Source organism: Ranitomeya variabilis, chromosome 5 (assembly GCF_051348905.1).
Source record: "Ranitomeya variabilis isolate aRanVar5 chromosome 5, aRanVar5.hap1, whole genome shotgun sequence".
In the NCBI taxonomy this organism is placed as follows: Eukaryota; Metazoa; Chordata; class Amphibia; order Anura; family Dendrobatidae; genus Ranitomeya; species Ranitomeya variabilis.
This window is the reverse complement of record NC_135236.1, coordinates 89,256,423-89,281,356: the sequence shown is the minus strand read 5'-3', so window position 1 is coordinate 89,281,356 and position 24,934 is coordinate 89,256,423. Positions and strand designations below refer to the sequence as shown.

Here is a 24,934-nt window from a genome sequence, read left to right as displayed (position 1 = left end):
TTGATTGAGTTATCAAGGACGATCTTGTACGTTTGAACTCCAAATTGAAACAAACAGTCCGAATGCACATGCATCTTTATTTTAGAAGAGAGCCAGGGCTAACTTTGTCGGGTCACTGTACGTTATCAATGCCGATGATGGAAAGTTTATTGGACTGCCAGAAGCCTGAAAAACTAAATAGATATCTTCCACATTTCCCTTTCAATTATGACACCAGATTACGGTGGGACTCAATAGACTTGTCCAACCTGCGGCAATTTAAAAAAATACAAAAATTTAAACAACAAATATCTCGTTGAAATTTCTCTCTTAATCTTGACACTAGATCATGAACCGATTCAACGACTTCAGTAGTAAAAAATACAAAACGAAGGCAAGAATAGAATGCTCCAGGTGAGGGTCGAACTCACAACCTCGGCATCACTCGACAGTTACTGCTTTATAAGTACCGCGCGCTGACCAATTGCGCCACTGGAGCTGACTGGGTACACCGCTATGACATAAATTTGATTAAAAAAAAAAATTGAAATGGGATAGTTCTTCAGAAAATTAATGATTGCTTACAACAGGTTTCTAAAGTTTTACTATAATGTTTGACAATAAATATTTTACCATATCACAATCTTTATTAAAAATGAAAATGAGAAATTTATACACTGGACGCTGGGTCATTTTAGACTCAAACATCCTGTTTTTTTTTTTGTTTTTTTTTTCAGGAAATGCGCACTTACATTTGCTGCAATGAACAGACATTGACGATATAAAAAATTCTTCTGAATTCAGGGGCTGCAGGGTCATCTGTGACATCACCTTTTGTGATTCCTAGATCCTGTGTTAACAGCTGCGTACAGAGGTGTTGTCAGTCTTTGTAACCATACCTCTGATATTAAGCAAAACTGCTCTAGAACGACAGGATGTTTGAGTCCAAAATATTCCCAGTGGCCAGGGTGAAAATTGAAAGATTACTCATTTTGTTTTGTAAGAAAGAACATGATATGAAAAAAAGAACGTTGTCCAAAATGTTTCAAAAACCGTTTACATTTTTCAATTATAATTTTTGATTTTGATATTTGCCAATATTGTGTGGTTGAAAGCATATCCATATCTTAGAAAAGATACTCTTTGTTATTTGGGTCATAAATGACGATGCAAACAATTAAGATGCTATGTTTGTCGGCCCCACACAATTGCGTGTTAACACTTCTCTCAGTACATGGAAAGGATCGTTGTAAAGGGTAGAGGTTTGCAAGAACTAATTTACAAAGAAACAACACAAGGAGAACAGTTTACACCTGCACCATCAACCTTCCATTAGAAACTGTTGGAAAGGGAAATCAACAAGCACCCCAGATGGGACTTGAACCCACAATCCCTGGCTTAGGAGGCCGGTGTCTTATCCATTAGGCCACTGGGGCTTGATGGAGTAGCTTAAATATCCAGACTTTCTTTGGTTACCACAAGAGTGAATCACTCACTTTTGATTGAGTTATCAAGGACGATCTTGTACGTTTGAACTCCAAATTGAAACAAACCGTCCGAATGCACATGCATCTTTATTTTAGAAGAGAGCCAGGGCTAACTTTGTCGGGTCACTGTACGTTATCAATGCCGATGATGGAAAGTTTATTGGACTGCCAGAAGCCTGAAAAACTAAATAGATATCTTCCACATTTCCCTTTCAATTATGACACCAGATTACGGTGGGACTCAATAGACTTGTCCAACCTGCGGCAATTTAAAAAAATACAAAAATTTAAACAACAAATATCTCGTTGAAATTTCTCTCTTAATCTTGACACTAGATCATGAACCGATTCAACGACTTCAGTAGTAAAAAATACAAAACGAAGGCAAGAATAGAATGCTCCAGGAGAGGGTCGAACTCACAACCTCGGCATCACTCGACAGTTACTGCTTTATAAGTACCGCGCGCTGACCGATTGCGCCACTGGAGCTGACTGGGTACACCGCTATGACATAAATTTGATTAAAAAAAAAAATTGAAATGGGATAGTTCTTCAGAAAATTAATGATTGCTTACAACAGGTTTCTAAGGTTTTATTATAATGTTTGACAATATATATTTTACCATATCACAATCTTTATTAACCCCTTAATCCCGTATGACGTACTATACCGTCGAGGTGGGGTGGGCCTTAATTCCCGGTGACGGTATAGTACGTCATACGCGATCGGCCGCGCTCACGGGGGGAGCGCGGCCGATCGCGGCCGGGTGTCGGCTGCATATCGCAGCTGACATCCGGCACTATGTGCCAGGAGCGGTCACGGACCGCCCCCGGCACATTAACCCCCGGCACACCGCGATCAAACATGATCGCGGTGTACCGGCGGTACAGGGAAGCATCGCGCAGGGAGGGGGCTCCCTGCGGGCTTCCCTGAGACGATCGGTACAAGGTGATGTACTCACCTCGTACCGAACGTCTTCTCCCTGCAGGCCCCGGATCCAAAATGGCCGAGGGGCTGTATCCGGGTCCTGCAGGGAGCACTTCCGGGTCGGAGCAGGCTGCAGATGAAAGCTGCAGCCTGCACGGCTGTAAGTGAGATCGGAGATCTCACAGAGTGCTGTGCACACTGTGAGATCAGCGATCTGTAATGTCCCCCCCTGGGACAAAGTAAAAAAGTAAAAAAAAAAATTTCCACATGTGTAAAAAAAAAAAAAAAAATTCCTAAATAAATAATAATAAAAAAAAAATATATTATTCCCATAAATACATTTCTTTATCTAAAAAAAACAAACAAAAACAATAAAAGTACACATATTTAGTATCGCCGCGTCCGTAACGACCCAACCTATAAAACTGGCCCACTAGTTAACCCCTTCAGTAAACACCGTAAGAAAAAAAAAAAAAAAACGAGGCAAAAAACAACGCTTTATTACCATACCGCCGAACAAAAAGTGGAATAACACGCGATCAAAAAGACGGATATAAATAACCATGTTACCGCTGAAAACGTCATCTTGTCCCGCAAAAAACGAGCCGCCATACAGCATCATCAGCAAAAAAATAAAAAAGTTATAGTCCTGAGAATAAAGCGATACCAAAATAATTATTTTTTCTATAAAATAGTTTTTATCGTATAAAAGCGTCAAAACATAAAAAAATGATATAAATGAGGTATCGCTGTAATCGTACTGACCCGACGAATAAAACTGCTTTATCAATTTTACCAAGCGCAGAACGGTATAAACGCCTCTCCCAAAAGAAATTCATGAATAGCTGGTTTTTGGTTATTCTGCCTCACAAAAATCGGAATAAAAAGTGATAAAAAATGGTCACGTGTCCGAAAATGTTACCAATAAAAACGTCAACTCGTCCCGCAAAAAACAAGACCTCACATGACTCTGTGGACCAAAATGTGGAAAAATTATAGGTCTCAAAATGTGGAGACGCAAAAACTTTTTTGCTATAAAAAGCGTCTTTTAGTCTGGTTTCACACTTGCGTTTTTATCTGCATGCGTTTTTTAAAAAAACCGCATGTGTGAAAAAATGCATGTAAACGCGGAAAAACGCATGCGTTTTTATAGAAAAACACAAGAAAACAAGAAAAAAACAAAAAACCCTAACCCTACCCCTAACCTGAAATACGTGGCACTGAAATATACGTTTATATACGTATATACGTATATAAGTGCCACGATATTTCAGTGGCCACGTATATAAGTGCCACGTATATAAGTGCCACGTATTTAAGTGCCACGTATTTAAGTGCCACGTATTTAAGTGCCACGTATTTAAGTGCCACGTATTTAAGTGCCACGTATTTAAGTGCCACGTATTTAAGTGCCACGTATTTACGTGCCACGTATTTACGTGCCACGTATTTACGTGCCACGTATTTTTCAGTGCCTGAAATACGTGGCACTGAAATACGTGGCACTGAAATACGTGGCACTGAAATATCGTGGCACTTAAATACGTGGCACTTAAATACGTGGCACTTAAATACGTGGCACTTAAATACGTGGCACTTAAATACGTGGCACTTAAATACGTGGCACTTAAATACGTGGCACTTAAATACGTGGCACTTATATACGTGGCACTTATATACGTGGCACTTACATACGTGGCACTTACATACGTGGCACTTACATACGTGGCACTTATATACGTGGCACTTATATACGTGGCACTTATGACTGTCAGAAAATGTTCAGTAAACGGTTAGGGGTGAGGTTAGGGGTAGGGTTTCAGGCAGAATTGGGGAGTTTCCACTGTTCAGGCACATCAGGGGCTCTCCAAACGCGACATGGCATCCAATCTCAATTCCAGCCAATTCTGCGTTGAAAAAGTAAAACAGTGCTCCTTCCCTTCCGAGCTCTCCCGTGCGTCCAAAAAGGGGTTTACCCCAACATATGGGGTATCAGCGTACTAGGGACAAATTGAACAACAACTTCTGGGGTCCAAGTTCTCTTGTTATCCTTGGGAAAATAAAAATTTGGGGGGCTAAAAATCATTTTTGTGGGAAAAAAAATATGTTTTATTTTCACGGCTCTGCGTTGTAAACTGTAGTGAAACACTTGGGGGTTCAAAGTTCTCACAACACATCTAGATAAGTTCCTTGGGAGGTCTAGTTTCCAATATGGGGTCACTTGTGGGGGGTTTGTACTATTTGGGTACATCAGGGGCTCTGCAAATGCAACGTGACGCCTGCAGACCAATCCATTTAAGTCTGCATGCCAAATGGCGCTCCTTCCCTTCCGAGCTCTGTCATGCGCCCAAACAGTGGTTCCCCCCCACATAGGGGGTATCAGCGTACTCAGGACAAATTGGACAACAACTTTTAGGGTCCAATTTATCCTGATACCCTTGTGAAAATACAAAACTGGGGGCTAAAAAATCATTTTTGTGAAAAAAAAAAAAATTTTTATTTTCACGGCTCTGCGTTATAAACTGTAATGAAACACTTGGGGGTTCAAAGTTCTCACAACACATCTAGATAAGTTCCTTGGGGGGTCTAGTTTCCAATATGGGGTCACTTGTGGGGGGTTTGTACTGTTTGGGTACATCAGGGGCTCTGCAAATGCAACGTGACACCTGCAGACCAATCCATTTAAGTCTGCATTCCAAATGGCGCTCCTTCCCTTCTGAGCTCTGTCATGCGCCCAAACAGTGGTTCCCCCCCACATAGGGGGTATCAGCGTACTCAGGACAAATTGGACAACAACTTTTAGGGTCCAATTTATCCTGATACCCTTGTGAAAATACAAAACTGGGGGCTAAAAAATCATTTTTGTGAAAAAAAAAATAATTTTTATTTTCACGGCTCTGCGTTATAAACTGTAATGAAACACTTGGGGGTTCAAAGTTCTCACAACACATCTAGATAAGTTCCTTGGGGGGTCTAGTTTCCAATATGGGGTCACTTGTGGGGGGTTTGTACTGTTTGGGTACATCAGGGGCTCTGCAAATGCAACGTGACGCCTGCAGACCAATCCATTTAAGTCTGCATTCCAAATGGCGCTCCTTCCCTTCTGAGCTCTGTCATGCGCCCAAACAGTGGTTCCCCCCCACATAGGGGGTATCAGCGTACTCAGGACAAATTGGACAACAACTTTTAGGGTCCAATTTATCCTGATACCCTTGTGAAAATACAAAACTGGGGGCTAAAAAATCATTTTTGTGAAAAAAAAAATAATTTTTATTTTCACGGCTCTGCGTTATAAACTGTAATGAAACACTTGGGGGTTCAAAGTTCTCACAACACATCTAGATAAGTTCCTTGGGGGGTCTAGTTTCCAATATGGGGTCACTTGTGGGGGGTTTGTACTGTTTGGGTACATCAGGGGCTCTGCAAATGCAACGTGACGCCTGCAGACCAATCCATTTAAGTCTGCATTCCAAATGGCGCTCCTTCCCTTCTGAGCTCTGTCATGCGCCCAAACAGTGGTTCCCCCCCACATAGGGGGTATCAGCGTACTCAGGACAAATTGGACAACAACTTTTAGGGTCCAATTTATCCTGATACCCTTGTGAAAATACAAAACTGGGGGCTAAATTTCATTTTTGTGAAAAAAAAAAAAAAAATTATTTTCACGGCTCTGCGTTATAAACTGTAGTGAAACACTTGGGGGTTCAAAGCTCTCAAAACACATCTAGATAAGTTCCTTAGGGGGTCTACTTTCCAAAATGGTGTCACTTGTGGGGGGGTTTAATGTTTAGGCACATCAGGGGCTCTCCAAACGCAACATGGCATCCCATCTTAATTCCAGTCAATTTTGCATTGAAAAGTAAAATAGCGCTTCTTCCCTTCTGAGCTCTGCTATGCGCCCAAACAATGGTTTACACCCACATATGGGGTATCGTCGTACTCAGGACAAATTGCACAACAACTTTTGTGGTCTAATTTCTTCTCTTACCCTTGGGGAAATAAAAAAATGGGGGTGAAAAGATCATTTTTGTGAAAAAATATGATTTTTTATTTTTACGGCTCTGCATTATAAACTTCTGTGAAGCACTTGTTGGGTCAAAGTGCTCACCACACATCTAGATAAGTTCCTTAGGGGGTCTACTTTCCAAAATGGTGTCACTTGTTAGGGGTTTCAATGTTTAGGCACATCAAGGGCTCTCTAAATGCAACATGGCGTCCCATCTCAATTCCAGTCAATTTTGCATTGAAAAGTCAAATGGCGCTCCTTCCCTTCCGAGCTCTGCCCTGCGCCCAAACAATGGTTTACACCCACATATGGGGTATCAGCGTACTCAGGACAAATTGCACAACAATTTTTGGGGTCCAATTTCTTCTCTCACCCTTGGGAAAATAAAAAATTGGGGGTGAAAAGATCATTTTTGTGAAAAAATATGATTTTTTATTTTTACGGCTCTGCATTATAAACTTCTGTAAAGCACTTGTTGGGTCAAAGTGCTCACCACACATCTAGATAAGTTCCTTAGGGGGTCTACTTTCCAAAATGGTGTCACTTGTTAGGGGTTTCAATGTTTAGGCACATCAGGGGCTCTCCAAATGCAACATGGCGTCCCATCTCAATTCCAGTCAATTTTGCATTGAAAAGTCAAATGGCGCTCCTTTGCTTCCAAGCTCTGCCATGCGCCCAAACTGTGGTTTACCCCCACATATGGGGTATCAGCGTACTCAGGACAAATTGTACAACAACTTTTGGGGTCTATTTTCTCCTGTTACCCTTGGTAAAATAAAACAAATTGGAGCTGAAATAAATTTTGTGTGAAAAAAAGTTAAATGTTCATTTTTATTTAAACATTCCAAAAATTCCTGTGAAACACCTGAAGGGTTAATAAACTTCTTGAAAGTGGTTTTGAGTACCTTGAGGGGTGCAGTTTTTAGAATGGTGTCACACTTGGGTATTTTCTATCATATAGACCCGTCAAAATGACTTCAAATGAGATGTGGTCCCTAAAAAAAAATGGTGTTGTAAAAATGAGAAATTGCTGGTCAACTTTTAACCCTTATAACTCCGTCACAAAAAAAAATTTTGGTTCCAAAATTGTGCTGATGTAAAGTAGACATGTGGGAAATGTTATTTATTAAGTATTTTGTGTGACATATGTCTGTGATTTAAGGGCATAAAAATTCAAAGTTGGAAAATTGCGAAATTTTCAAAATTTTCGCCAAATATTCGTTTTTTTCACAAATAAACGCAAGTTATATCGAAGAAATTTTACCACTAACATGAAGTACAATATGTCACGAGAAAACAATGTCAGAATCGCCAAGATCCGTTGAAGCGTTCCAGAGTTATAACCTCATAAAGGGACAGTGGTCAGAATTGTAAAAATTGGCCTGGTCATTAACGTGCAAACCACCCTCGGGGCTTAAGGGGTTAAAAATGAAAATGAGAAATTTATACACTGGACGCTGGGTCATTTTAGACTCAAACATCCTGTTTTTTTTTTTTTTTCTTCAGGAAATGCGCACTTACATTTGCTGCAATGAACAGACATTGACGATATAAAAAATTCTTCTGAATTCAGGGGCTGCAGGGTCATCTGTGACATCACCTTTTGTGATTCCTAGATCCTGTGTTAACAGCTGCGTAAAGAGGTGTTGTCAGTCTTTGTAACCGTACCTCTGATATTAAGCAAAACTGCTCTAGAACGACAGGATGTTTGAGTCCAAAATATTCCCAGTGGCCAGGGTGAAAATTGAAAGATTACTCATTTTGTTTTGTAAGAAAGAACATGATATGAAAAAAAGAACGTTGTCCAAAATGTTTCAAAAACCGTTTACATTTTTCAATTATAATTTTTGATTTTGATATTTGCCAATATTGTGTGGTTGAAAGCATATCCATATCTTAGAAAAGATACTCTTTGTTATTTGGGTCATAAATGACGATGCAAACAATTAAGATGCTATGTTTGTCGGCCCCACACAATTGCGTGTTAACACTTCTCTCAGTACATGGAAAGGATCGTTGTAAAGGGTAGAGGTTTGCAAGAACTAATTTACAAAGAAACAACACAAGGAGAACAGTTTACACCTGCACCATCAACCTTCCATGAGAAACTGTTGGAAAGGGAAATCAACAAGCACCCCAGATGGGACTTGAACCCACAATCCCTGGCTTAGGAGGCCAGTGCCTTATCCATTAGGCCACTGGGGCTTGATGGAGTAGCTTAAATATCCAGACTTTCTTTGGTTACCACAAGAGTGAATCACTCACTTTTGATTGAGTTATCAAGGACGATCTTGTACGTTTGAACTCCAAATTGAAACAAACCGTCCGAATGCACATGCATCTTTATTTTAGAAGAGAGCCAGGGCTAACTTTGTCGGGTCACTGTACGTTATCAATGCCGATGATGGAAAGTTTATTGGACTGCCAGAAGCCTGAAAAACTAAATAGATATCTTCCACATTTCCCTTTCAATTATGACACCAGATTACGGTGGGACTCAATAGACTTGTCCAACCTGCGGCAATTTAAAAAAATACAAAAATTTAAACAACAAATATCTCGTTGAAATTTCTCTCTTAATCTTGACACTAGATCATGAACCGATTCAACGACTTCAGTAGTAAAAAATACAAAACGAAGGCAAGAATAGAATGCTCCAGGTGAGGGTCGAACTCACAACCTCGGCATCACTCGACAGTTACTGCTTTATAAGTACCGCGCGCTGACCGATTGCGCCACTGGAGCTGACTGGGTACACCGCTATGACATAAATTTGATAAAAAAAAAAAAATGAAATGGGATAGTTCTTCAGAAAATTAATGATTGCTTACAACAGGTTTCTAAGGTTTTATTATAATGTTTGACAATATATATTTTACCATATCACAATCTTTATTAAAAATGGAAATGAGAAATTTATACACTGGACGCTGGGTCATTTTAGACTCAAACATCCTGGTTTTTTTTTTTTTTTTTTTCTTCAGGAAATGCGCACTTACATTTGCTGCAATGAACAGACATTGACGATATAAAAAATTCTTCTGAATTCAGGGGCTGCAGGGTCATCTGTGACATCACCTTTTGTGATTCCTAGATCCTGTGTTAACAGCTGCGTAAAGAGGTGTTGTCAGTCTTTGTAACCATACCTCTGATATTAAGCAAAACTGCTCTAGAACGACAGGATGTTTGAGTCCAAAATATTCCCAGTGGCCAGGGTGAAAATTGAAAGATTACTCATTTTGTTTTGTAAGAAAGAACATGATATGAAAAAAAGAACGTTGTCCAAAATGTTTCAAAAACCATTTACATTTTTCAATTATAATTTTTGATTTTGATATTTGCCAATATTGTGTGGTTGAAAGCATATCCATATCTTAGAAAAGATACTCTTTGTTATTTGGGTCATAAATGATGATGCAAACAATTAAGATGCTATGTTTGTCGGCCCCACACAATTGCGTGTTAACACTTCTCTCAGTACATGGAAAGGATCGTTGTAAAGGGTAGAGGTTTGCAAGAACTAATTTACAAAGAAACAACACAAGGAGAACAGTTTACACCTGCACCATCAACCTTCCATGAGAAACTGTTGGAAAGGGAAATCAACAAGCACCCCAGATGGGACTTGAACCCACAATCCCTGGCTTAGGAGGCCAGTGCCTTATCCATTAGGCCACTGGGGCTTGATGGAGTATCTTAAAAATCCAGACTTTCTTTGGTTACCACAAGAGTGAATCACTCACTTTTGATTGAGTTATCAAGGACGATCTTGTACGTTTGAACTCCAAATTGAAACAAACCGTCCGAATGCACATGCATCTTTATTTTAGAAGAGAGCCAGGGCTAACTTTGTCGGGTCACTGTACGTTATCAATGCCGATGATGGAAAGTTTATTGGACTGCCAGAAGCCTGAAAAACTAAATAGATATCTTCCACATTTCCCTTTCAATTATGACACCAGATTACGGTGGGACTCAATAGACTTGTCCAACCTGCGGCAATTTAAAAAAATACAAAAATTTAAACAACAAATATCTCGTTGAAATTTCTCTCTTAATCTTGACACTAGATCATGAACCGATTCAACGACTTCAGTAGTAAAAAATACAAAACGAAGGCAAGAATAGAATGCTCCAGGTGAGGGTCGAACTCACAACCTCGGCATCACTCGACAGTTACTGCTTTATAAGTACCGCGCGCTGACCGATTGCGCCACTGGAGCTGACTGGGTACACCGCTATGACATAAATTTGATTAAAAAAAAAAATTGAAATGGGATAGTTCTTCAGAAAATTAATGATTGCTTACAACAGGTTTCTAAGGTTTTATTATAATGTTTGACAATATATATTTTACCATATCACAATCTTTATTAAAAATGAAAATGAGAAATTTATACACTGGACGCTGGGTCATTTTAGACTCAAACATCCTGTTTTTTTTTTTTGTTTTTTTTCTTCAGGAAATGCGCACTTACATTTGCTGCAATGAACAGACATTGACGATATAAAAAATTCTTCTGAATTCAGGGGCTGCAGGGTCATCTGTGACATCACCTTTTGTGATTCCTAGATCCTGTGTTAACAGCTGCATAAAGAGGTGTTGTCAGTCTTTGTAACCATACCTCTGATATTAAGCAAAACTGCTCTAGAACGACAGGATGTTTGAGTCCAAAATATTCCCAGTGGCCAGGGTGAAAATTGAAAGATTACTCATTTTGTTTTGTAAGAAAGAACATGATATGAAAAAAAGAACGTTGTCCAAAATGTTTCAAAAACAGTTTACATTTCTCAATTATAATTTTTGATTTTGATATTTGCCAACAATTAAGATGCTATGTTTGTCTGCCCCACACAATTGCGTGTTAACACTTCTCTCAGTACATGGAAAGGATCGTTGTAAAGGGTAGAGGTTTGCAAGAACTAATTTACAAAGAAACAACACAAGGAGAACAGTTTACACCTGCACCATCAACCTTCCATGAGAAACTGTTGGAAAGGGAAATCAACAAGCACCCCAGATGGGACTTGAACCCACAATCCCTGGCTTAGGAGGCCAGTGCCTTATCCATTAGGCCAGTGCCTTATCCATTAGGCCAGTGCCTTATCCATTAGGCCAGTGCCTTATCCATTAGGCCAGTGCCTTATCCATTAGGCCAGTGCCTTATCCATTAGGCCAGTGCTTTATCCATTAGGCCAGTGCCTTATCCATTAGGCCAGTGCCTTATCCATTAGGCCAGTGCCTTATCCATTAGGCCAGTGCCTTATCCATTGTTAGGCCAGTGCCTTATCCATTGTTAGGCCAGTGCCTTATCCATTATTAGGCCAGTGCCTTATCCATTATTAGGCCAGTGCCTTATCCATTATTAGGCCAGTGCCTTATCCATTATTAGGCCAGTGCCTTATCCATTATTAGGCCAGTGCCTTATCCATTATTAGGCCAGTGCCTTATCCATTATTAGGCCAGTGCCTTATCCATTATTAGGCCAGTGCCTTATCCATTATTAGGCCAGTGCCTTATCCATTATTAGGCCAGTGCCTTATCCATTATTAGGCCAGTGCCTTATCCATTATTAGGCCAGTGCCTTATCCATTAGGCCACTGGGGCTTGATGGAGTAGCTTAAATATCCAGACTTTCTTTGGTTACCACAAGAGTGAATCACTCACTTTTGATTGAGTTATCAAGGACGATCTTGTACGTTTGAACTCCAAATTGAAACAAACCGTCCGAATGCACATGCATCTTTATTTTAAAAGAGAGCCAGGGCTAACTTTGTCGGGTCACTGTACGTTATCAATGCCGATGATGGAAAGTTTATTGGACTGCCAGAAGCCTGAAAAACTAAATAGATATCTTCCACATTTCCCTTTCAATTATGACACCAGATTACGGTGGGACTCAATAGACTTGTCCAACCTGCGGCAATTTAAAAAAATACAAAAATTTAAACAACAAATATCTCGTTGAAATTTCTCTCTTAATCTTGACACTAGATCATGAACCGATTCAACGACTTCAGTAGTAAAAAATACAAAACGAAGGCAAGAATAGAATGCTCCAGGTGAGGGTCGAACTCACAACCTCGGCATCACTCGACAGTTACTGCTTTATAAGTACCGCGCGCTGACCGATTGCGCCACTGGAGCTGACTGGGTACACCGCTATGACATAAATTTGATTAAAAAAAAAAATTGAAATGGGATAGTTCTTCAGAAAATTAATGATTGCTTACAACAGGTTTCTAAGGTTTTATTATAATGTTTGACAATATATATTTTACCATATCACAATCTTTATTAAAAATGAAAATGAGAAATTTATACACTGGACGCTGGGTCATTTTAGACTCAAACATCCTGTTTTTTTTTTTGTTTTTTTTTTTCTTCAGGAAATGCGCACTTACATTTGCTGCAATGAACAGACATTGACGATATAAAAAATTCTTCTGAATTCAGGGGCTGCAGGGTCATCTGTGACATCACCTTTTGTGATTCCTAGATCCTGTGTTAACAGCTGCGTAAAGAGGTGCTGTCAGTCTTTGTAACCATACCTCTGATATTAAGCAAAACTGCTCTAGAACGACAGGATGTTTGAGTCCAAAATATTCCCAGTGGCCAGGGTGAAAATTGAAAGATTACTCATTTTGTTTTGTAAGAAAGAACATGATATGAAAAAAAGAACGTTGTCCAAAATGTTTCAAAAACCGTTTACATTTTTCAATTATAATTTTTGATTTTGATATTTGCCAATATTGTGTGGTTGAAAGCATATCCATATCTTAGAAAAGATACTCTTTGTTATTTGGGTCATAAATGATGATGCAAACAATTAAGATGCTATGTTTGTCGGCCCCACACAATTGCGTGTTAACACTTCTCTCAGTACATGGAAAGGATCGTTGTAAAGGGTAGAGGTTTGCAAGAACTAATTTACAAAGAAACAACACAAGGAGAACAGTTTACACCTGCACCATCAACCTTCCATGAGAAACTGTTGGAAAGGGAAATCAACAAGCACCCCAGATGGGACTTGAACCCACAATGCCTGGCTTAGGAGGCCAGTGCCTTATCCATTAGGCCACTGGGGCTTGATGGAGTAGCTTAAAAATCCAGACTTTCTTTGGTTATCACAAGAGTGAATCACTCACTTTTGATTGAGTTATCAAGGACGATCTTGTACGTTTGAACTCCAAATTGAAACAAACCGTCCGAATGCACATGCATCTTTATTTTAGAAGAGAGCCAGGGCTAACTTTGTCGGGTCACTGTACGTTATCAATGCCGATGATGGAAAGTTTATTGGACTGCCAGAAGCCTGAAAAACTAAATAGATATCTTCCACATTTCCCTTTCAATTATGACACCAGATTACGGTGGGACTCAATAGACTTGTCCAACCTGCGGCAATTTAAAAAAATACAAAAATTTAAACAACAAATATCTCGTTGAAATTTCTCTCTTAATCTTGACACTAGATCATGAACCGATTCAACGACTTCAGTAGTAAAAAATACAAAACGAAGGCAAGAATAGAATGCTCCAGGTGAGGGTCGAACTCACAACCTCGGCATCACTCGACAGTTACTGCTTTATAAGTACCGCGCGCTGACCGATTGCGCCACTGGAGCTGACTGGGTACACCGCTATGACATAAATTTGATTAAAAAAAAAAATTGAAATGGGATAGTTCTTCAGAAAATTAATGATTGCTTACAACAGGTTTCTAAGGTTTTATTATAATGTTTGACAATATATATTTTACCATATCACAATCTTTATTAAAAATGAAAATGAGAAATTTATACACTGGACGCTGGGTCATTTTAGACTCAAACATCCTGTTTTTTTTTTTGTTTTTTTTTTCTTCAGGAAATGCGCACTTACATTTGCTGCAATGAACAGACATTGACGATATTAAAAATTCTTCTGAATTCAGGGGCTGCAGGGTCATCTGTGACATCACCTTTTGTGATTCCTAGATCCTGTGTTAACAGCTGCGTAAAGAGGTGTTGTCAGTCTTTGTAACCATACCTCTGATATTAAGCAAAACTGCTCTAGAACGACAGGATGTTTGAGTCCAAAATATTCCCAGTGGCCAGGGTGAAAATTGAAAGATTACTCATTTTGTTTTGTAAGAAAGAACATGATATGAAAAAAAGAACGTTGTCCAAAATGTTTCAAAAACCGTTTACATTTTTCAATTATAATTTTTGATTTTGATATTTGCCAATATTGTGTGGTTGAAAGCATATCCATATCTTAGAAAAGATACTCTTTGTTATTTGGGTCAAAAATGATGATGCAAACAATTAAGATGCTATGTTTGTCGGCCCCACACAATTGCGTGTTAACACTTCTCTCAGTACATGGAAAGGATCGTTGTAAAGGGTAGAGGTTTGCAAGAACTAATTTACAAAGAAACAACACAAGGAGAACAGCTTACACCTGCACCATCAACCTTCCATGAGAAACTGTTGGAAAGGGAAATCAACAAGCACCCCAGATGGGACTTGAACCCACAATCCCTGGCTTAGGAGGCCAGTGCCTTATCCATTAGGCCACTGGGGCTTGATGGAGTAGCTTAAAAATCCAGACTTTCTTTGGTTACCACAAGAGTGAATCACTCACTTTTGATTGAGTTATCAAGGACGATCTTGTACGTTTGAACTCCAAATTGAAACAAACCGTCCGAATGCACATGCATCTTTATTTTAGAAGAGAGCCAGGGCTAACTTTGTCGGGTCACTGTACGTTATCAATGCCGATGATGGAAAGTTTATTGGACTGCCAGAAGCCTGAAAAACTAAATAGATATCTTCCACATTTCCCTTTCAATTATGACACCAGATTACGGTGGGACTCAATAGACTTGTCCAACCTGCGGCAATTTAAAAAAATACAAAAATTTAAACAACAAATATCTCGTTGAAATTTCTCTCTTAATCTTGACACTAGATCATGAACCGATTCAACGACTTCAGTAGTAAAAAATACAAAACGAAGGCAAGAATAGAATGCTCCAGGTGAGGGTCGAACTCACAACCTCGGCATCACTCGACAGTTACTGCTTTATAAGTACCGCGCGCTGACCGATTGCGCCACTGGAGCTGACTGGGTACACCGCTATGACATAAATTTGATTAAAAAAAAAAATTGAAATGGGATAGTTCTTCAGAAAATTAATGATTGCTTACAACAGGTTTCTAAGGTTTTATTATAATGTTTGACAATAAATATTTTACCATATCACAATCTTTATTAAAAATGAAAATGAGAAATTTATACACTGGACGCTGGGTCATTTTAGACTCAAACATCCTGTTTTTTTTTTTGTTTTTTTTTTCTTCAGGAAATGCGCACTTACATTTGCTGCAATGAACAGACATTGACGATATAAAAAATTCTTCTGAATTCAGGGGCTGCAGGGTCATCTGTGACATCACCTTTTGTGATTCCTAGATCCTGTGTTAACAGCTGCGTAAAGAGGTGTTGTCAGTCTTTGTAACCATACCTCTGATATTAAGCAAAACTGCTCTAGAACGACAGGATGTTTGAGTCCAAAATATTCCCAGTGGCCAGGGTGAAAATTGAAAGATTACTCATTTTGTTTTGTAAGAAAGAACATGATATGAAAAAAAGAACGTTGTCCAAAATGTTTCAAAAACCGTTTACATTTTTCAATTATAATTTTTGATTTTGATATTTGCCAATATTGTGTGGTTGAAAGCATATCCATATCTTAGAAAAGATACTCTTTGTTATTTGGGTCAAAAATGATGATGCAAACAATTAAGATGCTATGTTTGTCGGCCCCACACAATTGCGTGTTAACACTTCTCTCAGTACATGGAAAGGATCGTTGTAAAGGGTAGAGGTTTGCAAGAACTAATTTACAAAGAAACAACACAAGGAGAACAGCTTACACCTGCACCATCAACCTTCCATGAGAAACTGTTGGAAAGGGAAATCAACAAGCACCCCAGATGGGACTTGAACCCACAATCCCTGGCTTAGGAGGCCAGTGCCTTATCCATTAGGCCACTGGGGCTTGATGGAGTAGCTTAAAAATCCAGACTTTCTTTGGTTACCACAAGAGTGAATCACTCACTTTTGATTGAGTTATCAAGGACGATCTTGTACGTTTGAACTCCAAATTGAAACAAACCGTCCGAATGCACATGCATCTTTATTTTAGAAGAGAGCCAGGGCTAACTTTGTCGGGTCACTGTACGTTATCAATGCCGATGATGGAAAGTTTATTGGACTGCCAGAAGCCTGAAAAACTAAATAGATATCTTCCACATTTCCCTTTCAATTATGACACCAGATTACGGTGGGACTCAATAGACTTGTCCAACCTGCGGCAATTTAAAAAAATACAAAAATTTAAACAACAAATATCTCGTTGAAATTTCTCTCTTAATCTTGACACTAGATCATGAACCGATTCAACGACTTCAGTAGTAAAAAATACAAAACGAAGGCAAGAATAGAATGCTCCAGGTGAGGGTCGAACTCACAACCTCGGCATCACTCGACAGTTACTGCTTTATAAGTACCGCGCGCTGACCGATTGCGCCACTGGAGCTGACTGGGTACACCGCTATGACATAAATTTGATTAAAAAAAAAAATTGAAATGGGATAGTTCTTCAGAAAATTAATGATTGCTTACAACAGGTTTCTAAGGTTTTATTATAATGTTTGACAATATATATTTTACCATATCACAATCTTTATTAAAAATGAAAATGAGAAATTTATACACTGGACGCTGGGTCATTTTAGACTCAAACATCCTGTTTTTTTTTTTGTTTTTTTTTTCTTCAGGAAATGCGCACTTACATTTGCTGCAATGAACAGACATTGACGATATTAAAAATTCTTCTGAATTCAGGGGCTGCAGGGTCATCTGTGACATCACCTTTTGTGATTCCTAGATCCTGTGTTAACAGCTGCGTAAAGAGGTGTTGTCAGTCTTTGTAACCATACCTCTGATATTAAGCAAAACTGCTCTAGAACGACAGGATGTTTGAGTCCAAAATATTCCCAGTGGCCAGGGTGAAAATTGAAAGATTACTCATTTTGTTTTGTAAGAAAGAACATGATATGAAAAAAAGAACGTTGTCCAAAATGTTTCAAAAACCGTTTACATTTTTCAATTATAATTTTTGATTTTGATATTTGCCAATATTGTGTGGTTGAAAGCATATCCATATCTTAGAAAAGATACTCTTTGTTATTTGGGTCAAAAATGATGATGCAAACAATTAAGATGCTATGTTTGTCGGCCCCACACAATTGCGTGTTAACACTTCTCTCAGTACATGGAAAGGATCGTTGTAAAGGGTAGAGGTTTGCAAGAACTAATTTACAAAGAAACAACACAAGGAGAACAGCTTACACCTGCACCATCAACCTTCCATGAGAAACTGTTGGAAAGGGAAATCAACAAGCACCCCAGATGGGACTTGAACCCACAATCCCTGGCTTAGGAGGCCAGTGCCTTATCCATTAGGCCACTGGGGCTTGATGGAGTAGCTTAAAAATCCAGACTTTCTTTGGTTACCACAAGAGTGAATCACTCACTTTTGATTGAGTTATCAAGGACGATCTTGTACGTTTGAACTCCAAATTGAAACAAACCGTCCGAATGCACATGCATCTTTATTTTAGAAGAGAGCCAGGGCTAACTTTGTCGGGTCACTGTACGTTATCAATGCCGATGATGGAAAGTTTATTGGACTGCCAGAAGCCTGAAAAACTAAATAGATATCTTCCACATTTCCCTTTCAATTATGACACCAGATTACGGTGGGACTCAATAGACTTGTCCAACCTGCGGCAATTAAAAAAAATACAAAAATTTAAACAACAAATATCTCGTTGAAATTTCTCTCTTAATCTTGACACTAGATCATGAACCGATTCAACGACTTCAGTAGTAAAAAATACAAAACGAAGGCAAGAATAGAATGCTCCAGGTGAGGGTCGAACTCACAACCTCGGCATCACTCGACAGTTACTGCTTTATAAGTACCGCGCGCTGACCGATTGCGCCACTGGAGCTGACTGGGTACACCGCTATGACATAAATTTGATTAAAAAAAAAAATTGAAATGGGATAGTTCTTCAGAAAATTAATGATTGCTTACAACAGGTTTCTAAGGTTTTATTATAATGTTTGACAATAAATATTTTACCATATCACAATCTTTATTAAAAATGAAAATGAGAAATTTATACACTGGACGCTGGGTCATTTTAGACTCAAACATCCTGTTTTTTTTTTTGTTTTTTTTTTCTTCAGGAAATGCGCACTTACATTTGCTGCAATGAACAGACATTGACGATATAAAAAATTCTTCTGAATTCAGGGGCTGCAGGGTCATCTGTGACATCACCTTTTGTGATTCCTAGATCCTGTGTTAACAGCTGCGTACAGAGGTGTTGTCAGTCTTTGTAACCATACCTCTGATATTAAGCAAAACTGCTCTAGAACGACAGGATGTTTGAGTCCAAAATATTCCCAGTGGCCAGGGTGAAAATTGAAAGATTACTCATTTTGTTTTGTAAGAAAGAACATGATATGAAAAAAAGAACGTTGTCCAAAATGTTTCAAAAACCGTTTACATTTTTCAATTATAATTTTTGATTTTGATATTTGCCAATATTGTGTGGTTGAAAGCATATCCATATCTTAGAAAAGATACTCTTTGTTATTTGGGTCATAAATGACGATGCAAACAATTAAGATGCTATGTTTGTCGGCCCCACACAATTGCGTGTTAACACTTCTCTCAGTACATGGAAAGGATCGTTGTAAAGGGTAGAGGTTTGCAAGAACTAATTTACAAAGAAACAACACAAGGAGAACAGTTTACACCTGCACCATCAACCTTCCATGAGAAACTGTTGGAAAGGGAAATCAACAAGCACCCCAGATGGGACTTGAACCCACAATCCCTGGCTTAGGAGGCCAGTGCCTTATCCATTAGGCCACTGGGGCTTGATGAAGTAGCTTAAAAATCCAGACTTTCTTTGGTTACCACAAGAGTGAATCACTCACTTTTGATTGAGTTATCAAGAACGATCTTGTACTTTTGAACTCCAAATTGAAACAAACCGTCCGAATGCACATGCATCTTTATTTTAGAAGAGAGCCAGGGCTAACTTTGTCGGGTCACTGTACGTTATTAATGCCGATGATGGAAAGTTTATTGGACTGCCAGAAGCCTGAAAAACTAAATAGATATCTTCCACATTTCCCTTTCAATTATGACACCAGATTACGGTGGGACTCAATAGACTTGTCCAACCTGCGGCAATTTAAAAAAATACAAAAATTTAAACAACAAATATCTCGTTGAAATTTCTCTCTTAATCTTGACACTAGATCATGAACCGATTCAACGACTTCAGTAGTAAAAAATACAAAACGAAGGCAAGAATAGAATGCTCCAGGTGAGGGTCGAACTCACAACCTCAGCATCACTCGACAGTTACTGCTTTATAAGTACCGCGCGCTGACCGATTGCGCCACTGGAGCTGACTGGGTACACCGCTATGACATAAATTTGATAAAAAAAAAAAATTGAAATGGGATAGTTCTTCAGAAAATTAATGATTGCTTACAACAGGTTTCTAAGGTTTTATTATAATGTTTGACAATATATATTTTACCATATCACAATCTTTATTAAAAATGAAAATGAGAAATTTATACACTGGACGCTGGGTCATTTTAGACTCAAACATCCTGTTTTTTTTTTTTGTTTTTTTTTTCTTCAGGAAATGCGCACTTACATTTGCTGCAATGAACAGACATTGACGATATAAAAAATTCTTCTGAATTCAGGGGCTGCAGGGTCATCTGTGACATCACCTTTTGTGATTCCTAGATCCTGTGTTAACAGCTGCGTAAAGAGGTGTTGTCAGTCTTTGTAACCATACCTCTGATATTAAGCAAAACTGCTCTAGAACGACAGGATGTTTGAGTCCAAAATATTCCCAGTGGCCAGGGTGAAAATTGAAAGATTACTCATTTTGTTTTGTAAGAAAGAACATGATATGAAAAAAAGAACGTTGTCCAAAATGTTTCAAAAACCGTTTACATTTTTCAATTATAATTTTTGATTTTGATATTTGCCAATATTGTGTGGTTGAAAGCATATCCATATCTTAGAAAAGATACTCTTTGTTATTTGGGTCATAAATGACGATGCAAACAATTAAGATGCTATGTTTGTCGGCCCCACACAATTGCGTGTTAACACTTCTCTCAGTACATGGAAAGGATCGTTGTAAAGGGTAGAGGTTTGCAAGAACTAATTTACAAAGAAACAACACAAGGAGAACAGTTTACACCTGCACCATCAACCTTCCATGAGAAACTGTTGGAAAGGGAAATCAACAAGCACCCCAGATGGGACTTGAACCCACAATCCCTGGCTTAGGAGGCCAGTGCCTTATCCATTAGGCCACTGGGGCTTGATGGAGTAGCTTAAAAATCCAGACTTTCTTTGGTTACCACAAGAGTGAATCACTCACTTTTGATTGAGTTATCAAGGACGATCTTGTACGTTTGAACTCCAAATTGAAACAAACCGTCCGAATGCACATGCATCTTTATTTTAGAAGAGAGCCAGGGCTAACTTTGTCGGGTCACTGTACGTTATCAATGCCGATGATGGAAAGTTTATTGGACTGCCAGAAGCCTGAAAAACTAAATAGATATCTTCCACATTTCCCTTTCAATTATGACACCAGATTACGGTGGGACTCAATAGACTTGTCCAACCTGCGGCAATTTAAAAAAATACAAAAATTTAAACAACAAATATCTCGTTGAAATTTCTCTCTTAATCTTGACACTAGATCATGAACCGATTCAACGACTTCAGTAGTAAAAAATACAAAACGAAGGCAAGAATAGAATGCTCCAGGTGAGGGTCGAACTCACAACCTCGGCATCACTCGACAGTTACTGCTTTATAAGTACCGCGCGCTGACCGATTGCGCCACTGGAGCTGACTGGGTACACCGCTATGACATAAATTTGATTAAAAAAAAAAATTGAAATGGGATAGTTCTTCAGAAAATTAATGATTGCTTACAACAGGTTTCTAAGGTTTTATTATAATGTTTGACAATAAATATTTTACCATATCACAATCTTTATTAAAAATGAAAATGAGAAATTTATACACTGGACGCTGGGTCATTTTAGACTCAAACATCCTGTTTTTTTGTTTGTTTTTTTTTTCAGGAAATGCGCACTTACATTTGCTGCAATGAACAGACATTGACGATATAAAAAATTCTTCTGAATTCAGGGGCTGCAGGGTCATCTGTGACATCACCTTTTGTGATTCCTAGATCCTGTGTTAACAGCTGCGTACAGAGGTGTTGTCAGTCTTTGTAACCATACCTCTGATATTAAGCAAAACTGCTCTAGAACGACAGGATGTTTGAGTCCAAAATATTCCCAGTGGCCAGGGTGAAAATTGAAAGATTACTCATTTTGTTTTGTAAGAAAGAACATGATATGAAAAAAAGAACGTTGTCCAAAATGTTTCAAAAACCGTTTACATTTTTCAATTATAATTTTTGATTTTGATATTTGCCAATATTGTGTGGTTGAAAGCATATCCATATCTTAGAAAAGATACTCTTTTTTATTTGGGTCATAAATGACGATGCAAACAATTAAGATGCTATGTTTGTCGGCCCCACACAATTGCGTGTTAACACTTCTCTCAGTACATGGAAAGGATCGTTGTAAAGGGTAGAGGTTTGCAAGAACTAATTTACAAAGAAACAACACAAGGAGAACAGTTTACACCTGCACCATCAACCTTCCATGAGAAGCTGTTGGAAAGGGAAATCAACAAGCACCCCAGATGGGACTTGAACCCACAATCCCTGGCTTAGGAGGCCAGTGCCTTATCCATTAGGCCACTGGGGCTTGATGGAGTAGCTTAAAAATCCAGACTTTCTTTGGTTACCACAAGAGTGAATCACTCAGTTTTGATTGAGTTATCAAGGACGATCTTGTACGTTTGAACTCCAAATTGAAACAAACCGTCCGAATGCACATGCATCTTTATTTTAGAAGAGAGCCAGGGCTAACTTTGTCGGGTCACTGTACGTTATCAATGCCGATGATGGAAAGTTTATTGGACTGCCAGAAGCCTGAAAAACTAAATAGATATCTTCCACATTTCCCTTTCAATTATGACACCAGATTACGGTGGGACTCAATAGACTTGTCCAACCTGCGGCAATTTAAAAAAATACAAAAATTTAAACAACAAATATCTCGTTGAAATTTCTCTCTTAATCTTGACACTAGATCATGAACCGATTCAACGACTTCAGTAGTAAAAAATACAAAACGAAGGCAAGAATAGAATGCTCCAGGTGAGGGTCGAACTCACAACCTCGGCATCACTCGACAGTTACTGCTTTATAAGTACCGCGCGCTGACCGATTGCGCCACTGGAGCTGACTGGGTACACCGCTATGACATAAATTTGATTAAAAAAAAAAATTGAAATGGGATAGTTCTTCAGAAAATTAATGATTGCTTACAACAGGTTTCTAAGGTTTTATTATAATGTTTGACAATAAATATTTTACCATATCACAATCTTTATTAAAAATGAAAATGAGAAATTTATACACTGGACGCTGGGTCATTTTAGACTCAAACATCCTGTTTTTTTGTTTGTTTTTTTTTTCTTCAGGAAATGCGCACTTACATTTGCTGCAATGAACAGACATTGACGATATAAAAAATTCTTCTGAATTCAGGGGCTGCAGGGTCATCTGTGACATCACCTTTTGTGATTCCTAGATCCTGTGTTAACAGCTGCGTACAGAGGTGTTGTCAGTCTTTGTAACCATACCTCTGATATTAAGCAAAACTGCTCTAGAACGACAGGATGTTTGAGTCCAAAATATTCCCAGTGGCCAGGGTGAAAATTGAAAGATTACTCATTTTGTTTTGTAAGAAAGAACATGATATGAAAAAAAGAACGTGTCCAAAATGTTTCAAAAACCGTTTACATTTTTCAATTATAATTTTTGATTTTGATATTTGCCAATATTGTGTGGTTGAAAGCATATCCATATCTTAGAAAAGATACTCTTTGTTATTTGGGTCATAAATGACGATGCAAACAATTAAGATGCTATGTTTGTCGGCCCCACACAATTGCGTGTTAACACTTCTCTCAGTACATGGAAAGGATCGTTGTAAAGGGTAGAGGTTTGCAAGAACTAATTTACAAAGAAACAACACAAGGAGAACAGTTTACACCTGCACCATCAACCTTCCATGAGAAACTGTTGGAAAGGGAAATCAACAAGCACCCCAGATGGGACTTGAACCCACAATCCCTGGCTTAGGAGGCTAGTGCCTTATCCATTAGGCCACTGGGGCTTGATGGAGTAGCTTAAAAATCCAGACTTTCTTTGGTTACCACAAGAGTGAATCACTCACTTTTGATTGAGTTATCAAGGACGATCTTGTACGTTTGAACTCCAAATTGAAACAAACCGTCCGAATGCACATGCATCTTTATTTTAGAAGAGAGCCAGGGCTAACTTTGTCGGGTCACTGTACGTTATCAATGCCGATGATGGAAAGTTTATTGGACTGCCAGAAGCCTGAAAAACTAAATAGATATCTTCCACATTTCCCTTTCAATTATGACACCAGATTACGGTGGGACTCAATAGACTTGTCCAACCTGCGGCAATTTAAAAAAATACAAAAATTTAAACAACAAATATCTCGTTGAAATTTCTCTCTTAATCTTGACACTAGATCATGAACCGATTCAACGACTTCAGTAGTAAAAAATACAAAACGAAGGCAAGAATAGAATGCTCCAGGTGAGGGTCGAACTCACAACCTCGGCATCACTCGACAGTTACTGCTTTATAAGTACCGCGCGCTGACCGATTGCGCCACTGGAGCTGACTGGGTACACCGCTATGACATAAATTTGATTAAAAAAAAAAATTGAAATGGGATAGTTCTTCAGAAAATTAATGATTGCTTACAACAGGTTTCTAAGGTTTTATTATAATGTTTGACAATAAATATTTTACCATATCACAATCTTTATTAAAAATGAAAATGAGAAATTTATACACTGGACGCTGGGTCATTTTAGACTCAAACATCCTCTTTTTTTTTTTGTTTTTTTTTTCTTCAGGAAATGCGCACTTACATTTGCTGCAATGAACAGACATTGACGATATAAAAAATTCTTCTGAATTCAGGGGCTGCAGGGTCATCTGTGACATCACCTTTTGTGATTCCTAGATCCTGTGTTAACAGCTGCGTACAGAGGTGTTGTCAGTCTTTGTAACCATACCTCTGATATTAAGCAAAACTGCTCTAGAACGACAGGATGTTTGAGTCCAAAATATTCCCAGTGGCCAGGGTGAAAATTGAAAGATTACTCATTTTGTTTTGTAAGAAAGAACATGATATGAAAAAAAGAATGTTGTCCAAAATGT

General features: G+C 38.6%; 23 non-coding genes across 23 annotated transcripts; all 23 read right to left on the bottom strand.

Moving 5' to 3' along the window:
- Positions 1–385: 385 nt before the first annotated feature.
- On the bottom strand, positions 386–478 carry TRNAI-UAU (transfer RNA isoleucine (anticodon UAU)). The gene is given in 2 exon segments: positions 386–421; positions 441–478. It is a non-coding gene; the product is annotated as a tRNA-Ile (tRNA).
- Positions 479–1,862: 1,384 nt separating this feature from the next.
- On the bottom strand, positions 1,863–1,955 carry TRNAI-UAU (transfer RNA isoleucine (anticodon UAU)). The gene is given in 2 exon segments: positions 1,863–1,898; positions 1,918–1,955. It is a non-coding gene; the product is annotated as a tRNA-Ile (tRNA).
- Positions 1,956–8,532: 6,577 nt separating this feature from the next.
- TRNAR-CCU (transfer RNA arginine (anticodon CCU)) lies at positions 8,533–8,605 on the bottom strand. The gene has a single exon. It is a non-coding gene; the product is annotated as a tRNA-Arg (tRNA).
- Positions 8,606–9,052: 447 nt separating this feature from the next.
- On the bottom strand, positions 9,053–9,145 carry TRNAI-UAU (transfer RNA isoleucine (anticodon UAU)). Its single transcript is given in 2 exon segments — positions 9,053–9,088; positions 9,108–9,145. It is a non-coding gene; the product is annotated as a tRNA-Ile (tRNA).
- Positions 9,146–10,010: 865 nt separating this feature from the next.
- TRNAR-CCU (transfer RNA arginine (anticodon CCU)) lies at positions 10,011–10,083 on the bottom strand. Its single transcript has one exon. It is a non-coding gene; the product is annotated as a tRNA-Arg (tRNA).
- A 447-nt stretch (positions 10,084–10,530) lies between these two features.
- Positions 10,531–10,623, bottom strand: TRNAI-UAU (transfer RNA isoleucine (anticodon UAU)). Its single transcript is given in 2 exon segments — positions 10,531–10,566; positions 10,586–10,623. It is a non-coding gene; the product is annotated as a tRNA-Ile (tRNA).
- A 1,832-nt stretch (positions 10,624–12,455) lies between these two features.
- On the bottom strand, positions 12,456–12,548 carry TRNAI-UAU (transfer RNA isoleucine (anticodon UAU)). Its single transcript is given in 2 exon segments — positions 12,456–12,491; positions 12,511–12,548. It is a non-coding gene; the product is annotated as a tRNA-Ile (tRNA).
- An 868-nt stretch (positions 12,549–13,416) lies between these two features.
- Positions 13,417–13,489, bottom strand: TRNAR-CCU (transfer RNA arginine (anticodon CCU)). The gene has a single exon. It is a non-coding gene; the product is annotated as a tRNA-Arg (tRNA).
- A 447-nt stretch (positions 13,490–13,936) lies between these two features.
- Positions 13,937–14,029, bottom strand: TRNAI-UAU (transfer RNA isoleucine (anticodon UAU)). The gene is given in 2 exon segments: positions 13,937–13,972; positions 13,992–14,029. It is a non-coding gene; the product is annotated as a tRNA-Ile (tRNA).
- An 867-nt stretch (positions 14,030–14,896) lies between these two features.
- Positions 14,897–14,969, bottom strand: TRNAR-CCU (transfer RNA arginine (anticodon CCU)). The gene has a single exon. It is a non-coding gene; the product is annotated as a tRNA-Arg (tRNA).
- A 447-nt stretch (positions 14,970–15,416) lies between these two features.
- TRNAI-UAU (transfer RNA isoleucine (anticodon UAU)) lies at positions 15,417–15,509 on the bottom strand. Its single transcript is given in 2 exon segments — positions 15,417–15,452; positions 15,472–15,509. It is a non-coding gene; the product is annotated as a tRNA-Ile (tRNA).
- Positions 15,510–16,376: 867 nt separating this feature from the next.
- On the bottom strand, positions 16,377–16,449 carry TRNAR-CCU (transfer RNA arginine (anticodon CCU)). The gene has a single exon. It is a non-coding gene; the product is annotated as a tRNA-Arg (tRNA).
- Positions 16,450–16,896: 447 nt separating this feature from the next.
- TRNAI-UAU (transfer RNA isoleucine (anticodon UAU)) lies at positions 16,897–16,989 on the bottom strand. Its single transcript is given in 2 exon segments — positions 16,897–16,932; positions 16,952–16,989. It is a non-coding gene; the product is annotated as a tRNA-Ile (tRNA).
- An 867-nt stretch (positions 16,990–17,856) lies between these two features.
- On the bottom strand, positions 17,857–17,929 carry TRNAR-CCU (transfer RNA arginine (anticodon CCU)). The gene has a single exon. It is a non-coding gene; the product is annotated as a tRNA-Arg (tRNA).
- A 447-nt stretch (positions 17,930–18,376) lies between these two features.
- On the bottom strand, positions 18,377–18,469 carry TRNAI-UAU (transfer RNA isoleucine (anticodon UAU)). The gene is given in 2 exon segments: positions 18,377–18,412; positions 18,432–18,469. It is a non-coding gene; the product is annotated as a tRNA-Ile (tRNA).
- Positions 18,470–19,336: 867 nt separating this feature from the next.
- On the bottom strand, positions 19,337–19,409 carry TRNAR-CCU (transfer RNA arginine (anticodon CCU)). Its single transcript has one exon. It is a non-coding gene; the product is annotated as a tRNA-Arg (tRNA).
- A 447-nt stretch (positions 19,410–19,856) lies between these two features.
- On the bottom strand, positions 19,857–19,949 carry TRNAI-UAU (transfer RNA isoleucine (anticodon UAU)). The gene is given in 2 exon segments: positions 19,857–19,892; positions 19,912–19,949. It is a non-coding gene; the product is annotated as a tRNA-Ile (tRNA).
- An 868-nt stretch (positions 19,950–20,817) lies between these two features.
- TRNAR-CCU (transfer RNA arginine (anticodon CCU)) lies at positions 20,818–20,890 on the bottom strand. Its single transcript has one exon. It is a non-coding gene; the product is annotated as a tRNA-Arg (tRNA).
- A 447-nt stretch (positions 20,891–21,337) lies between these two features.
- On the bottom strand, positions 21,338–21,430 carry TRNAI-UAU (transfer RNA isoleucine (anticodon UAU)). The gene is given in 2 exon segments: positions 21,338–21,373; positions 21,393–21,430. It is a non-coding gene; the product is annotated as a tRNA-Ile (tRNA).
- Positions 21,431–22,294: 864 nt separating this feature from the next.
- On the bottom strand, positions 22,295–22,367 carry TRNAR-CCU (transfer RNA arginine (anticodon CCU)). Its single transcript has one exon. It is a non-coding gene; the product is annotated as a tRNA-Arg (tRNA).
- A 447-nt stretch (positions 22,368–22,814) lies between these two features.
- On the bottom strand, positions 22,815–22,907 carry TRNAI-UAU (transfer RNA isoleucine (anticodon UAU)). Its single transcript is given in 2 exon segments — positions 22,815–22,850; positions 22,870–22,907. It is a non-coding gene; the product is annotated as a tRNA-Ile (tRNA).
- An 866-nt stretch (positions 22,908–23,773) lies between these two features.
- Positions 23,774–23,846, bottom strand: TRNAR-CCU (transfer RNA arginine (anticodon CCU)). Its single transcript has one exon. It is a non-coding gene; the product is annotated as a tRNA-Arg (tRNA).
- Positions 23,847–24,293: 447 nt separating this feature from the next.
- Positions 24,294–24,386, bottom strand: TRNAI-UAU (transfer RNA isoleucine (anticodon UAU)). Its single transcript is given in 2 exon segments — positions 24,294–24,329; positions 24,349–24,386. It is a non-coding gene; the product is annotated as a tRNA-Ile (tRNA).
- Positions 24,387–24,934: the final 548 nt, after the last annotated feature.